At 42.1% G+C, this 15,727-nt stretch overlaps 1 protein-coding gene across 18 annotated transcripts in view; it reads right to left on the bottom strand.

Moving 5' to 3' along the window:
* The window catches only part of DAB1 (DAB adaptor protein 1), a 406,138-nt gene that overhangs the window by 247,884 nt on the left and 142,527 nt on the right, over positions 1–15,727 (bottom strand). The gene's annotated exons all lie outside the window — the stretch shown is intronic.

The following is a 15,727-nucleotide window of genomic DNA, read 5'->3' on the forward strand; positions in this document are numbered from 1 at the left end:
GCTCTCCACAGGGACTGAGTGCTCCTGTTAAATACAGATGTGTCACTCAAGTGTGATGATAACACTGCATTTTCTGGAAGCCTCAGTCTTTGACACGGGTAGTAGCAGAGGGAAAGTAAAAACATTTCATTCTCAATTACAAAACACTTTTAGAAAAATACAAGGAGCTGACACTTTTGCTTTATCATTGTCCTGCAGCCAGGTTTGCTTTATGTGATGCTTGAACTCCAGCAGCAAGGTAGGATTTAAAATAAAACCCATCATGAGCACACAAGCTCCTGATAGAAAAGCCTAGTTTTGCAATGTGAGTTTAAAGTGATCATAGTAAAATGACAGGAAAAAAAACCACCAACACAACAAAAGAAATGTGGCTTACAAGAACAGTGGTGTGTTTATATATATATATCAGAGTCCTCCCCATTTGGAAAAAGCCAAAGCAAACAAAACAGCAAAATCAATCAACACTGAGGTATTTGCTTGCCTTAATCAACACTTTTTATTTTAGCTCATCAGTTTGAATAGAGACCTGAAATAGTGCTGAATTATTTAGCTTGTAACTGCTGGATAACATATTAGGGAAATAATCTGCTGTATTTACAACACTGAATAGGTTCTGATTTTCCTCATTGCTTTTCTTGGGATGCAAGCGTTGAAAAAGAAATGGAAAGCTTGATGATGTTTTATTTGGAACTGGAAGGGCTAATTTAGAAAGGTGGGAAAGCTAGCTGTGCCAGGGCCTGGACACAGAGGGATGGATGCCCAGGCTGGAGCTGGCACCATGATTTCTCTGGGTGAACAAGAGGAAAGTGAGTGGTATAGAAACAAAATCCTCCACAACAGCATGTGCCATGCTAGGCAAGTGAAAATGCTCAAAATTCCACCTCTCTTGAGCCTTGAAAACCTATGTAAAAAAAAAAAATTGCGACAAAAGTGGGTTTCTTTATGGTAACTAAATTTTTCTGGCTCTCCAATTTAAACCTCCTCTAGCACAAATTGGGGTTGTTTCCTCTTGCTCCCTCATTTGTTAAACGTGAGAAGAGATCAACCCCCACCTGGCTCCACCCTCCTATCTGGGAGCTGTATAGAGCATGAAGGTTTTTATTGGGAAATATTTCACAGGAATCAACTGTTGGCTGACCAAACAAGCAGTCAGCCAGAAAAGGCTGCCACAGGTGTGATCCTGGACCAGCTCCAGGTGTATTACAAGAAACACAGGCAAAGATCATATTAAAAAAAATCCCATGCACAAGGCAGCCACCAGAAAATGCATGTTTTCCTCAATTTGGCACCTGGGCAAGTGCAGCTGCCAAGAGAGGAGTGTCTGGGACCTCTGGGAAAACAGACAGGACCGAAAGGACTTTCCAAACTATGGCCACATTTTCCCTTTTGATTTGTAAGCAACAAAGGCTGAGCCCCACCCCTCAGCCACCCCTCTGCACCCACAGGGCCAGACAGTCACATCAAGAAACTGGTTTGGTTAAAACTTCAAAGGCAGAACACCAATTTAGTGTGATTAACTCCAAAATTAATTGTGGGCCTGCTCACTCTGGTCCATCATCTTATTCTCCTACAAAAGCAAGTATCTAACACCAAAGAAGAACAGAAAAGAAGAGTAAGAAAAACCTGAAGTTGTATTTCCATTGAAAAATATCATATTCAGACACAGCTTGAATCCAGATCCTTATCTAGAATTGATATAAATCTACAGTGCCAGGCAAAAATCAAGTGACATCAACTGAATCCTGGCCCCATGTACCAGTGTGGGCATGACAAAGATGTCAGAGTAAACACAAAAAGAAGAAAATCAGTGTGCTACACATTTCTGTAGGCTATGAAAGCCTCCAATTGTAGGAAAGCAGAAACCCAGAGCATTTGACACAGTTCAGAGGTACCAGAAAGGATTAGTTCCCCTCGTGGTGGCAAGCACTGAATATACTTGGTAGAAGAAGTGCTGTACAATGTGGAGGCAGAAATTGGAATCTCAGGCTGATGGACAATCCCACTGTTGCTTGCTACTGATGCTGTGGAATTCATCTGTTAATCAGATATAGTAATTTTTAATGTAATACAGGCCCTGAAAGCAATTGCATTTCAAGCAAACAGCTCATAAAGGCAGAGATTTCTATCTGTGAATTTAACCCACAGTTTATCCCTGTCTGAGCTCTCGTTATGAAATGCAACAATACCAGTGAGCAAATGAATATCTTAACTTTGGCATTTCAGAGGAATGCTATGTTGAAAACTGGGCATCTTTGCCTGAGAGATTTCTGGAACAGTCAAAGTACTCCCAGCAAGTTATTCCATAAACTATCTACCAGACCATATGTTTGCTGCCTACAAGTCTGGGCAGGAAATGTCCAGTAAGAGCCACATCTGAAAGGAGGAAGAAGCAGCAGCCAACAGCGCTCCTGTCACTAATCTGCATTTGCAAATGCCACATTGGAGCTGGCAAATGAAGCATTTCAAGTGCAAATAGCTGTGAAGACATTTCTATGTAGCACTGAGTGATGGGGAGATGCTGGGTTTGTTCCTGCTTCATTTTCCTGAAGTTACCTGGGTGCTGGTAGAATAAAGGCACTTTTCCCAGGATTTTTAATGTATATAAAGATGACACTTACATGGAAAAAGCCCATGTCTCTCCTAAATGCTCATTTTGAAGCACAGCTACTTACAATAATTATAATTGCTGTGATTTTTGAGCACAAACACTTATCCTGTGAACAATTACAGGCAAATGTCTCCCAGCAATATGGTCCTACAAGTTTAAAGCACACACATTAAACATGGTTCTAAAGTTTATAAAAACATATGTATGTGTTGTACATATAAGAATATATACAATATGTTTCCTTTACAAAGTAATTTTATATAAAAACTGATTTTAGAATCCAGTTATGTTTCAAAAGCCTTAATTTTTTACATATTTATCCATCATACAGTGTATAATGTCTGCATTATACGTGTGCAATTAGATCACATGCAAGATGATCTTAATGGTTGGACTTGAGGATTTTAAAGGCCTTTCCAACCTAAACTACTCCATATGTTCTCCAGTAGCAAATTGATATAAATAGTCTAAGACTAGGATAAATCAACACAGATGAAATATTATGATCAGGGCTCGCATTTACAGGGTGCAATTCCCAACTGATGAAACAGAGTTTCAGAAACTCATCTCTGTCACTTATCATTAACAGTGACCAGACATAACCCCAAGATTATGCTAATAGAAGACAACATTCAATTAGCACACAGAATACTCTCTAGTCAAAGCCCACACACTATTAGAGAAGTTGGAGATAAATGTTTTTTTCCTCCCTGTTCTGTGCTTCAATTCTGCAAAGAGGTTTGAGGAGCCTGGGATAGCAGGAGGTGTCCCAGCCTATGGCAGGGGGTTGGAACCAGATGAGCTTTGAGGCTCCTTCCAACTCAAACCATTCTGAGATTCTAGGATTCCACTACAGAAAGTTCCATTTTCACAAAATCTCCTTTTAAAAACCAACATGCACCCCTTCAGTTGATAATGTATTTGCAGAGGAAATTGCCTGACTACATTGCTGCAGTAAATTTCTCTCTTCACCTACATGTTCACCTTCATCCTACCCAATAGACTCAATCTAATTAATCTGCTAAAGTATTTTAAACATGAAATGCACTCAGACCACAGGATGTTTTCTTTGTTGAACCAAAATATTTTCTTGCTACCACTCAAGGGCCTGTTGCAATAAGAAAGGGGATTGTGGTTTTAAACTGAAGGAGGGTTGATTTAGATTTGATATAAAGTAGTTTTTGGAAGTGGCAAAACTGGCACAAGTTACCCAGAGAGGTGGTGGGTGCCCATGCCTGGAAGTCTTTAAGGGCAGGGATCTAGTGGAAGGTGTCCTTGCTCACTGCAAAGGAATTGCACCAGAGGGCTTTTAAAGGTCCCTTCCAACCCAAGCCACCCCATGATTCTGTGATTCCAAAGACCTCCCTGACAGGTTTTCCCTACTCCCCCAAAGGGTTTCCAACGTGGGACCCCTGTGATGGAGGGGACGGATGAGGTTCAGGACTCCCAGAGAGGGCAGGGCAGGTTCAGGCTTAGCAAAACTAAACAATACAGGTTCCCTGATCCCAAATAAGGATTTATCTCTGGAGGGATATTTTTACAAACAGTTCCTAAAATAACCACCTACTCTCCCAGGACTCCACTTCTGTGGAGCAGCTGTGCCTCACCCCAGGAAGGAGCCCAAATTTATTAAGCTCTTTGTGAGAAAACTGTTCAGCCAAGCGCTTACCAGCGCATCTTGAACTGGTCTCAGAACAACCCAAAACCATCTTGCAAGTGCAGCCAGGCAATTTTGTTAACCTTCCTCAGCAACATTTCCCCCATTTTATCCACACAGAGCCCACAGCAGTGCTGAAAATAATCTCTAATGACTCCATGGATTAGGTGGCTGTGATTTGGCTCAAATGCAACACCCGTTTGTCTCGTTGTTTCACAGAGCAGATTTGAAGAGAGCAGTCAGGAGGACTAACACACACTGAATTTCAGTGCTTGGGATTTTAAAGTCCACTAAACACAGAAATAATTAAAAACTACTGTTTCCAGTACCTGATCCAACACGTAACTGAGTCACAGCACAAAACTTGCCTTTTTATCTGTGTTTCAAAGTAAACACTTGTGACTGATCCCTGTTTTATCCTCGCCTCCCACATTGCCATATGGCTACGGATGTTTCAAACAGACATTCCTCCAATAGCTCATTACTCACCATATTGCACCGGGGAAGGGAAGCTACAGACAGTTTTGACAAAAACAGCAATTGCCTAAAAATGTGAAGTATCACAGTCTTGCGTGGTCTTAGACATTTTTAGTCTGGTGAGGAGGACGGGCGCTAACGCCACGCGCGGCAAAGGGTGAATCAGCACGTCTGCTCCCACCGTGCTGAGCCCCCAGAGCTTGCACGGTGGAAGCCCCAATCCTGCCCCATTTCCTATGAGGATTCAGCACATGCCCAGCCTAATTAAAGGCAGAGTTCTCTCGTCTCACTGTGTTTCAGTAGCTCCTTAAGCACCACACAAAGGTAAGACGTTGATTGGGGTGAATCTCCCACTGTGCTGGGAGGGAAGGAAACCTCCAGTGTTCACCCATCCCAGGAATCTGCTGACTGCCAAGGGGAACTTCCACACAGCGTATCTGAGGGAGGTTTTGTGATCATTAAATGCTGTATCTTGTGCACTGGTGAAAGATCAGGAGTTTTGGAGAAATTATTGACTGGTCACAGCCGACTTGCTTCTCTTTAGCAGTAGAAAATTCAACAGGGAGCATATTTTGGAGTGAGCATGTAGCAGCTCTGAATTTAATGGCTTTCCCTGCTGATCAGACCTTTCTGGCTGTGCGAAGACAGGTTTTGTTCCTCCAAGGAGACACAGGCTGCTGCAAGCCATCACACTGCTGTGATTCAACTCCTTGTTGGCCAACACACACACAAAGCATCTGTGTGCACAAGGCTCTCACACCTGTGCCTGCCTGGGTTAGAAAAACATCTTTATCAACCTCTTGAATAAATACATTTCACTCTGTGCAACAGAGCTGGTCTGAGAGTACAACAGGCACCCAATTTTTAGATTATAATAATCTCATAATAAACATTTAAACATCCTCACTGCAAGCTCAGGACAAGCCAAGAAGAGTCCAGGTCTCCAGCCTGACAGAGCAAAGGCTTCCTTCATGCTGATTTTTAAAACTGGGTAGATGTGAGGAAGGGAAGAAAAGTGCTGTGAGGTGGAAGGAAGAGAGAACATGTAGAGCATGATTCTCTGCCATCTTCTCATGGGATTTTAGTGGTTTACCACCTGTTTTATATGCAGATGAAAAAAACAACATTGGTTATGGGCAGGAGGAGGTACAACAGCTCACAATTAAGTGGTTCTGATAATATGTATTTTCACCTCTAAAAAATTATTCACCTACCATTTCTAGAAGTTACAAATAAGGCACTCAATTAGCAGTGACCTTGCTAACGAACATCAGGCCAGCCCTTTCCTCCTCTGCACCATTCCAGACCACCGTCCACTTCTGGCCTATCCTGCTCAGACAGGACCCTGAATACAGGGATCATTTTGCTGTGGGGAGGCAATACTGGAGGCCCAGCTTCCAGCACACATCAAAACCTGCCCAGAGCCAGCAATGAGATTTCCAGACCTTTGGCAGACTGTGTTGAGGAGCTCCTCTGTCAACATCAGGCTCATTGGACATTCATCCACTGCCAGGTCATGGATGAAGAATGTCTGGATTTGAAACAATGCTTGATACTGAAAATATACCATTACAAGATTATATATATATATTTATGCAGCTATAATATTACATTGTATACATATATAAATTTTACATACTTACACATATGCACATATGTACATAAATATGCCCTAAAAAATTTAAAACCATTTCTTATCTCCTTGAGGGGCAAGAGCAAGGAAGGCAAAGGAATTCCAAGTGCACTAACACAGAGCCAGTTCAACCTCAGCAACTCAAGCAATGGAAACAGAGTTACTTTTTCCTGCCAGATCAGAATTATGGTTGTTGACCAAAAGAATTAACAAGGGTCTTTATTTTTAAAACACTAAAGGACGGATCCCAAATAATGCCTTCAGGATTGTACAGGAAGGACTGAAATCAAGATATATCTGCTTTTGCACCATGTTATTTCCCTTGCTAATACCTAGGGCTCAAAACACGTTTTGATCACTAGAGGACCAGCCAGGCATTTGACTTCAAAGTACAATGAGCTGGAGCCTGCCCTCAGGTTAGATGCTCAGTGAAATTAACTTTTGATTAAGTCCTGTATTTAATGTCTGTGACTCCTCAAAAGGTCAGCCTTTGTGAGTGTGTGAGTTTTCCAAGTCAGTGGCTTCAGAAGGAGGGACTGCATCCTTCCCACCACTGTTCCTGGCACAGCTTTCCACCTGAGTTAAGAGGCTCATGGTTGTGACATCAGCTGTGTCAGTGCTGCTTAAGAACAAGAACAGAAGAAATTCCCCTCCTGTGCCTTCACCCTCTCACTGGAGACTTCACCTGCTTTGAAGGAGGAGGTCTGGTGTTGCTGTAACAATTAATCCAAGGATAAAGAACAGGCTTCATTTATTTTAGTTATTTAAGAGGTTCAGAGTGTTGGTCTCTAGATCACACAAAATAATGCTGTGTTTATCCTAAAAAGAACAGATTAGTGATGTTCCTGGGGGCAGGACACTGCCCAAGCTGTGGGAGCCCTGAGTTCAGTAAGGAAGTGCAAAGGAAGAGCATCCAGCAGAAGAGATAGAGTGGAAAGCACTCCAAGAGAGGAAAAAACCCAAGGCACTCCCCCTTCACAGCTACCAGGACTAGAAAAACCTTCCCAACCATACAGTTTGTTGACATTATCCATGGGAAAATAAAGCAAAATGATCAATACCATTCTCAGAAAAAGCTCCTGTTCAGGTGAAGCTGCTCAGGGGCTTAGGAGGGAGTGGAGTTTTCCACTGAGCTGCTCCATCCTCACCTGCCCTGGCTGAGGACAAAGCAAAGCTATTTCAAGCTCTCAAGTTCAGCCTAAGACTCATCTGCTTCATTTTCTGTAATACCAAGCGACATCACCTCCCTTCCCCTACTGCTGCATCAAAAAGATGGAAAAAACCCCTGCCTAGAACACTGGAAAACACCCCTGGGAGCAAGAGGCACAACTTTATAAACTGCTGATAATAACTGCGTTTGTTTCTAGTCCCAAATCACCCAGCTTCCCATTATACCAGATATCTTATCACTGCTTATCTTTTTAACTTCACAAAAGCTGGAAGCATCATACATTTGTGCAATTTTGACACAAAACCTGCTGAACAAAGCCAGTGGACACAGGGGTGTGAGAGGCAGAGGTAGAGGTTGGAGGAATGGGATTTAACAGAAGTATGGGATAAATTTGACAATTTGCCCCTTCCAGAAAGCTCTTCTGAATCTGAGGAAGTTCAAAAGTTCATATGAACTCTGTTTCCAGGAGCTATACTGTGGTTAAAATTGTGACAGTTTCTCTATTAGGGAATAGGGCTTTTTTTAAAATCAGAAATACACTAATACATATTGTAGTCTCTTTAGTACATTGCAAGCTTAAAAAGAAATGGGCAAAAAATATTGATGGCTTTGTTTTTTAACTAACTAAAAAATAAAAATCCAGCCAGCAGCCAGCTAATAATCTTATAATAAATTCAGCTCTGCATTTTCCAGCTCTTCTTTTTCTCACACACCAAGCACTTTTATATGGCATTTTTTGTACTATGAATTTTAATAAAACCAGCAAAAGAATTGGAAAAGAAGCTAATTTTTCTATATGCCTCTGGCAAACAGGAAGAATTCAAGAATAAGTTAAAAGATATCTTTCTACTACCGAAAATTCATTTTCCATAACAAGACACTGTCATCTTCCCGAGGAGCCTGTAATTCCAAGATAAAGATGAAAAGATGTTGTTTTATCATAATGACAAGTATCTGCATCCATATTTATTTTGTGCTGCGACATCACCGTACAGTTTGTATTGTCATGGTACATTGGAAAGTGGGAAAACATTTAGCTCTTTCAATAAGAGGAGAATAAAGGATAAAGTACCCAGCAGAAATAGCACATTGCAAGCATTTCCAAGTGTCCCTAGGAAAATATCTGACCCACATAGAGGGAATACACAATGTGGTTTGCCTCCCTGCAACTGCTTTTTCCATTTTCCAGTGGCCAGAATTGCATTTTAATCACTGAGTGCTACAGCTTTCTCCATCAGGCAGCCACTATATGGATAAAAGCAGGACAGAAGCCTGGGTTTTTGGGGTTTTTTTGGGAAAAAAACCCAAACCAGGCATCCAGGTTAGGATGTCCCAGGTGCCCAGAGCTCATCCCACTTGGAGAGTTTAGGGCTACAAGATCCCCAGCACTGGGATGAACATGGGGCAGCAGTCTGGGGTATGGCAACCCTGGAGAGGAAGATGAAATTCTGTCAAATATCAGACAATAGTGGGAAACTCCTCTCAATAAATGGCTTAATCACTTCTCTGGCAAAATTCTGAGTGGCTGCCTTGGAATGTCTCCCCTGCCTGTTCCTCCCTTCTATCCATGTCAGGTGGCATTATGGCAGTGGCTTAACTTCCCCCTTGTTTATAAGCTGTGCCGGGGTTATCTTTTCACCTTCTTGTTTAAATAAATTCCAAATGTGTCAGTATCAGTGCCTCTACCACAGATTAATAGAATCAGCCAAAAGGATAGCTGACATTTTTGTTGCCATAGAAACTGGTCATGATGTTACACAGCTTGTCTAGTTCCCATTTGCCATATATCTAGCCAGCTTCTGAACATGGTCCCCTTTTGTTTCACGAGGAATTACATTAAAATATAATTCCATCTTAGTTCAGTCCCCATTCTGTGGCAAAGAGGATTATAGAATATTAAGATACTTCCTAAGGAAAGTGCAAAGTGATGATAATATTGCTGTGTGGCTTATGTGCATTCCAGATTAAAAGAAAAAGAAAACACAAGTGGAGCAATTTATCCCAGAGCCCTAGATCCCAGTTACCCTCCATTCAAGTATCTCCATCAGCTTCAAATAAACAGGCATTTCCTCACTGAACCTCAGAGTGGATGTGCTTCAAATGATTGTACAAGACAACAAAAATAAAAAGCCATTACTGGAGACATTTTTTAATACACCATCAACATTTCCCTGCATAATGTGTAACCTTCTCAGTGCTGCTATCAGGCTCCTGCTCCGCAGAGGCATCGCAGCCTCAAGAGAAAACCACTCACACAGAATTAAGATGTGAAGCTTCAGCACTTAGAGATGCAGTGGGGATGGATATTGTGCCACAGGGCACTGTACACTCGGAGAAAATGCAAAGCAACTCAAGCAAGAACAATATCTACGGACTCTGAGCTGCCATGGTCCTGTTGTACCTCTTCCAGACATTCTAATTCCTGGTGTTGCAGAGGAGCTCATTTGCTGTTACAGAGGTTAAGGTGAGAAATGAGTCTCAGGAAGCTCATTTCCCCTTTTTTATTATATGTGAAAATTAAAGGGATAGGCAAAAGAGCCCAACTCCATGGCACTGGGTGCTACACAAACAGTGGCAGCTCCTGCTCCAAAGGGATTTATTCCTGCCAGAACAGCAGCACCTGGACACATCTGGCCACCCACACCCCCACCCTGGCTATGTTCATCTGCAGGTATTTTGTCATGGTCGCCACTACCGAGACCTAACCACACCACTGCAATAATCCCAACACCAAGGCTGATCCTTATTTTTGCCACCAAGCACAATCTTGGTTTGATTGTCACTGTTGAGACAAGCAAATGCCACTTGTCACCATGGCCTTCCCTGAGCTGCTGTGACCATGAGCACAAGCAGAAGGATGAAGCTGAACAGAAAATCCTCCCCATTTTCCACACTTTTAAGTGTGGTCATCATGAGCAGTCTCCCAGGGCTTGCCATTGTTGCAGCCATGCGAGAAATGCCTGAAGAATCTGTTTTACTTCACCCAGGAACACACAAGGAGCCACTGACAGATGTCAGATATTAAGCAAAAATTTTGCCCCAAGCAAAGCACTGGATGCTTAGGCTTACACGTGGCATGTCACAGCCTGGGACTGCAGATATTCATAGCCAGCCTTTTCTTCTCCCTGAAGTTCATGATTATGAACTTATTATACTTAGGCAGAGAAAGCAAGCACTTGGTGCTGGCAACTTCCAGGGTGGCTGCAGAGGGTCCCACAAAGCAGCCCCACATCTGCCAAGCAAAATTCCTGTTTTCCTCCCTGTATGGGAACAGATGAGATGACCCGAGTGCCTCACAGGATGTCAGAGGAGGAGAGCTGCAGCAATGTCCCTCTGTGTCACTCCACTAAGGAACTCAGCCACAAAGACCAGGTGGCAGCTGGTGCCCACACAGTGTGTGGTGGGGCAGTGGAGAAAGGGAGATTCAGACAAGGTTTGTTCAACCCACAACCTCTCTGTAGGACTGGAGTCCCAAGAGCTGGTAAATGAAGTGCAAGGAGCTGTGGAAACTGCAGCCTCTTTCTGCTGTGGAAAGCAAGCTTGGCACAACTCTGGAAACACCAGCCAGCCACTCTTTGCCAAGGGAGGCCAAAAGCCACAAACACCTCACCCTTTTGAGCAGCCCAAAACAGAGAAACTGCATCAATTCAACCCCAATCCAGCCTGGAGTTATTCACATGCCACAGCCATTACCCAAACATCTCTTTCAAAATTCTCCATTCCCATCATTTGTACAGAAGAATAAGAGGACGACGGGGAATAATGAGGTTTGTTGAACAAGGCAAGCTGAAGAGGAGGATCTTGTTGTCTTAAATTCCCTGGGTTTGAGGATCAGGTTCATTTTGCATGCCTGGTTGCATCAGCATGTTGAGTTATGCAATGTAGCAAGCTGTCGCACTGTACAAAGCATGACGTATCATCTCACTGATGCATGAAATTAAAAAGATGTGCTTTGCTGGGTCACCCACAGATTGACTGAAAAATCAAGTTTCCTTTATCTCCTTTTAATTATGTTTAAAATTGCAAAAAGGCAGAAAAGAAAAAAAAAAAAAAAAGGAAAGATTGTTCAAATACCTGCTCGCTCATTAATGGTAAATAATTCCAGGCAGTCAACACTAGAAATAGGTGCACCAGTGTGGGGATTTTCTTGCTGGATTTGGCAGCACACTGGGGAAGAAATCATGATGGTTGTTCACCCATCCCAGCAAGGAAAGGAGCAGACTTTATGAGGTCAGAAGAGCAGTGCAAAATGTCCCTGCTCATGGCATGGAGGTTGGAATGAGATGATCTTTAAAGTCACTTCCAACTCAAATCATTCTGTGATAAAGGCATAATCTTTGAAGCCCAAATTTGCATTCTTGAGGGATCAGAGATGGCAGCAGGTCAGCTATCAGTGGAATAAAGCTCTTAGATGTAGACTAAAGGGTCTCTGCAGCAGGACTCTAAATATTCAGAAAAAGAAGCCAGTGACAGCACAGCCTGGGTGCTGTAAGACAGAGCACAGCCTGGAAGTTCAGCAGTAAAAGCAGAAGTGACTGCAAGAGGTTAAAAAAACAAACTACAGCCTTAGGAATAAGCCTGGTCACTTCATCTCTGGTGAGGAGAGATGAAGATTTCCCATGAAAGAAGGATCCAGCAGGATGGAAAGCATCTACACTGCACCCAGCAAAGAGATGTTACCTGTGCCTGCCCTGGCACCCTGCAGACACAAGAACTCAGCTTTGTAAACTGCAGTATTGGCTTCAAGAGGAGTAGAAACAGGTTGCAGATTTCTAAAATAGTTTAGCAAGGGTGCAACTGCAGGAAGGGATGAGGCTGGATGGGTTTTGGTGGGGGAAAAGAGGAGGGAAGGAGTATATTGTATTTGCAGGGCGAAAGAAGGAATGAGGAATCTGACTCCATGGTCTCAGGAGGCTAATTTATTATAATACTATATTATATTAAAGAAATACTATACTAAAGAATACAAAAAGGATACTTACAGAAGGCTAAAAAGATAATAATGAAAACTCCCAGAGTCCTGACACAACTTGGCACTAGTTGGCCATTGAATCAAAACAACTCACACCAGAAACCAATGATACAATCACCTGTGGATAAACAATCTCCAGCCACATTCCACATGAGCAAAACACAGGAGAAGCAATGAGATAATATTGTTTTCCTTTTCCTCTGAGGCTTCTCAGCTTCCCAGGAGAAAAATCCTGGGCAAAGGGATTTTTCAGAAAATATCAATGTCACAGGAGTAGGCAAAGCATCAAAGACAACAAAAATGAAGCTTTTACAGCTCTTTTTGTAGGGAGTGTTGGACTTTGCTCCATGCAGGCACAGTGGCTGGCAGAAGATGCAGCAGATTCATGCATTACTTTCCTGGAACATAAATTATCCCTCCCACAGGAAAGGAGACAAGAAGTACAAATTAACTTAAAAAATTTATTGCTGTAATAATTTCTAAGGACTTTCAGAATCTACTGGGCTTCACTTTGGGATGAGGGTGGCATGCCAGTAGTGCCCAATGCTGATGTTGCCATGGCAACAACTTGTTGCTGGACATAGAAATAAAAATGCTCTGTCACTCTGAGACCATAGAATCAATAATTGCCATGGTAAAACAAGAGTTGGTCTTCCCATCTCATATTTACTAATCAAACCCAAGGGTTTTTTCCCCATGGGTGACACAGACTCCTTGGAGCTGGGACAGCACATGACATTGCTTAAATCCCATTTTAAGCTGGTGTGGGGAATTCAGTGATCTAGGGCCCATATATCTGCTTCTGCACAGTGGAAATATGTTTTTGCCATGCATGGGTAAGGTGGTGTTTTTATTTACACATCACTGTCCTGCTTTGATAGGAACTAAAGCCACTGAGGAATAAATGAAAATAGAAGGAAGTTAATGAAGTAGCACTGTCAAAAATACAGTTTATGATGTTATGGTAGTTTTTTCACTCATGCAAAGCACTGTTCAGACCAGTACTGACCCTAATTCTTCCTAAAACCAGATTCCAGGCACAAAGTGCAAAACTGCCTGTTATGTGCCTGTGAACCACACAGGTCTCTGTGAAACTCCAAGCTTTTCCAAAAAACTAATTTAAAAACCAGGTGATTTCAATATCTCACCTAAATGACTCCATATAACACTGCAAATAGAAATTGAAACTTTTTTTTCCCCCCCATCTAGTCTCCCCCTCCTTCAACAAACAAACCAACTCAATCTAAGGAAGAGATGAGAAAACAAAACTTGAAGCACAGCCTGGAGCCAGAACTGCACCACATGAGGTGGCCCCAGCTCAGAAACCTCTCCTGACTTCCAGCAGGGTCTGCTCCCCCAGACCTGTGCAGGACAGAGAGGACACAAGGACAGCTTGAAGCCATTGTCACTGGCTCCCTCAATTTGTTATTGGGCTTTATCCCCCTAGAGAAGCGACAAATAACCTTTTTCCTCCCCTTGTCCTCTGCTAATCACCCAACATTTCCATATCTCAAGTGGAGAACCCGGAGGTTAATGAGATGCAGGAGTCACATCTGCAGCCTCAACACACCAGAATCATTCCAGAGCCGTGTATTTATAGCAAGGAGTTGCTATTATTAGAAACATAATTAAGAGCCTGAGATTCATAAGCACAACTCTAAATCTACTTGAATGGAAGAACACACAAGTACCCCAAAGCAGAATTCATCCTCCTGTACTCAGATAAAAATACACTGGGTTTTTGGCTGGATAGAGTTTTTACAGGAAAAATGAAGGAGAAAAGAATGAGGTTGGGTCCAACAGGTAGCTAAAGAAATTAGTTTTGAAAGCCCTGAACTTGGCAGCCATGAAACTCAGAGAAAAATTATAGTGTTTTTGTCATAACCAATAATCAAGAAAAATAGATTAGTGGCTTTTAGGAAAGTACAAAGCAATAAAATATGCAGAAACTCATTAATTTATCTATTATGCAAGAGGCTGTGAATCATAACCTTTTGTATTGTTGGAAAAGAAACATTAAGCAAGAGGTTTGGATTCCAATAAAGCACATAAGTAGCATCTAATATGATGCAAGAGCTATAATATGATAAAACATATCCCTGTCTTCCAAGAAATTCCATTATAATGGAACATTTCTCATTTTGATAACTTTATCTTGGGATTAAAAAAAAAACAACTTTTCACATTGAGCATCTGCTTTAAGGAAGCCCAAAAAATGTTTCAAACCATGTCCATTTGGCTGCCTGCTAACACAAAAGATATCACTCACTGCCTGTTACTGTGCTCATTTTCCCTTCCTTTTTAACTAGGAATGACAGTAAATTTTGCTAATTTTGAACATGGACCTCAAGTGTGGTCACTTCACTTCTGCCATTTCCACACTAATAAATGCATTATGAGAGTTTAGAATGAATTACTAAGCAGAGTTTGACTTCTGACTGAGAATCTTATTAAAGCACAGCTCCAGGGAAAGGTTTTTAATGCTGCTTAAATTATCATGGCAGTTTTTACAGATGGCATGGCAGCTTCCCTCCCTCTTATTTTTTCCTGTCCAGTTTCAGATTAAACATGGGGTATTGGGCAGTTAATGCAAAGTGAAGGAACTCACATCCTTCCCCTGCTATCCTCCATCTCCATAACACACAGCTCAGGGTTTTCATTTTGGCTTTTAAAGACTTTTCTAGTGTTGATCTTTGTCATTCAATCTCATTTTATATACAGCTAGATACAGATAATTATCCATAAAGTGAGATTTTCTAGATGTAATTTTATACTCCTATAATATAAAAACAACTGGATTTGTTTCCACCAGAACAATGTGTTAACTCAACCCCAACTGCTCCCAGAGCAGCCAAGTGCTTTGCCAGGCCACAAGAGCCAACCAAGAGGTTCACTTATGCTGTCTCACCAATCTCCACACATGAACAGAAAAGCATTTGGGAGAAGGAGTCAGAGGCTCCTCTTAAAACCTCCTACTTCACACAGCCAAATCTTGTCTGAGCTGATAACTGCAGCAGCTTTCCTGCTAATTGGTGACATTTCCTCAGGGACATCAGCATTGGTTGTACATTAGTGTCAGCCTTGTTTTTATCCCTGTGCCTTCTGCCAGCAGTAATCAAGGTGGGAATTGCCAGGGATGTCACTGGAGCTGCTTTTGTTTTCTCTACAAGTGGTTATTAAACCCATCTTTTCCATGACACTCCCACCAC

This window comes from Passer domesticus, chromosome 7 (genome assembly GCF_036417665.1).
Source record: "Passer domesticus isolate bPasDom1 chromosome 7, bPasDom1.hap1, whole genome shotgun sequence".
Classification (NCBI taxonomy): Eukaryota; Metazoa; Chordata; class Aves; order Passeriformes; family Passeridae; genus Passer; species Passer domesticus.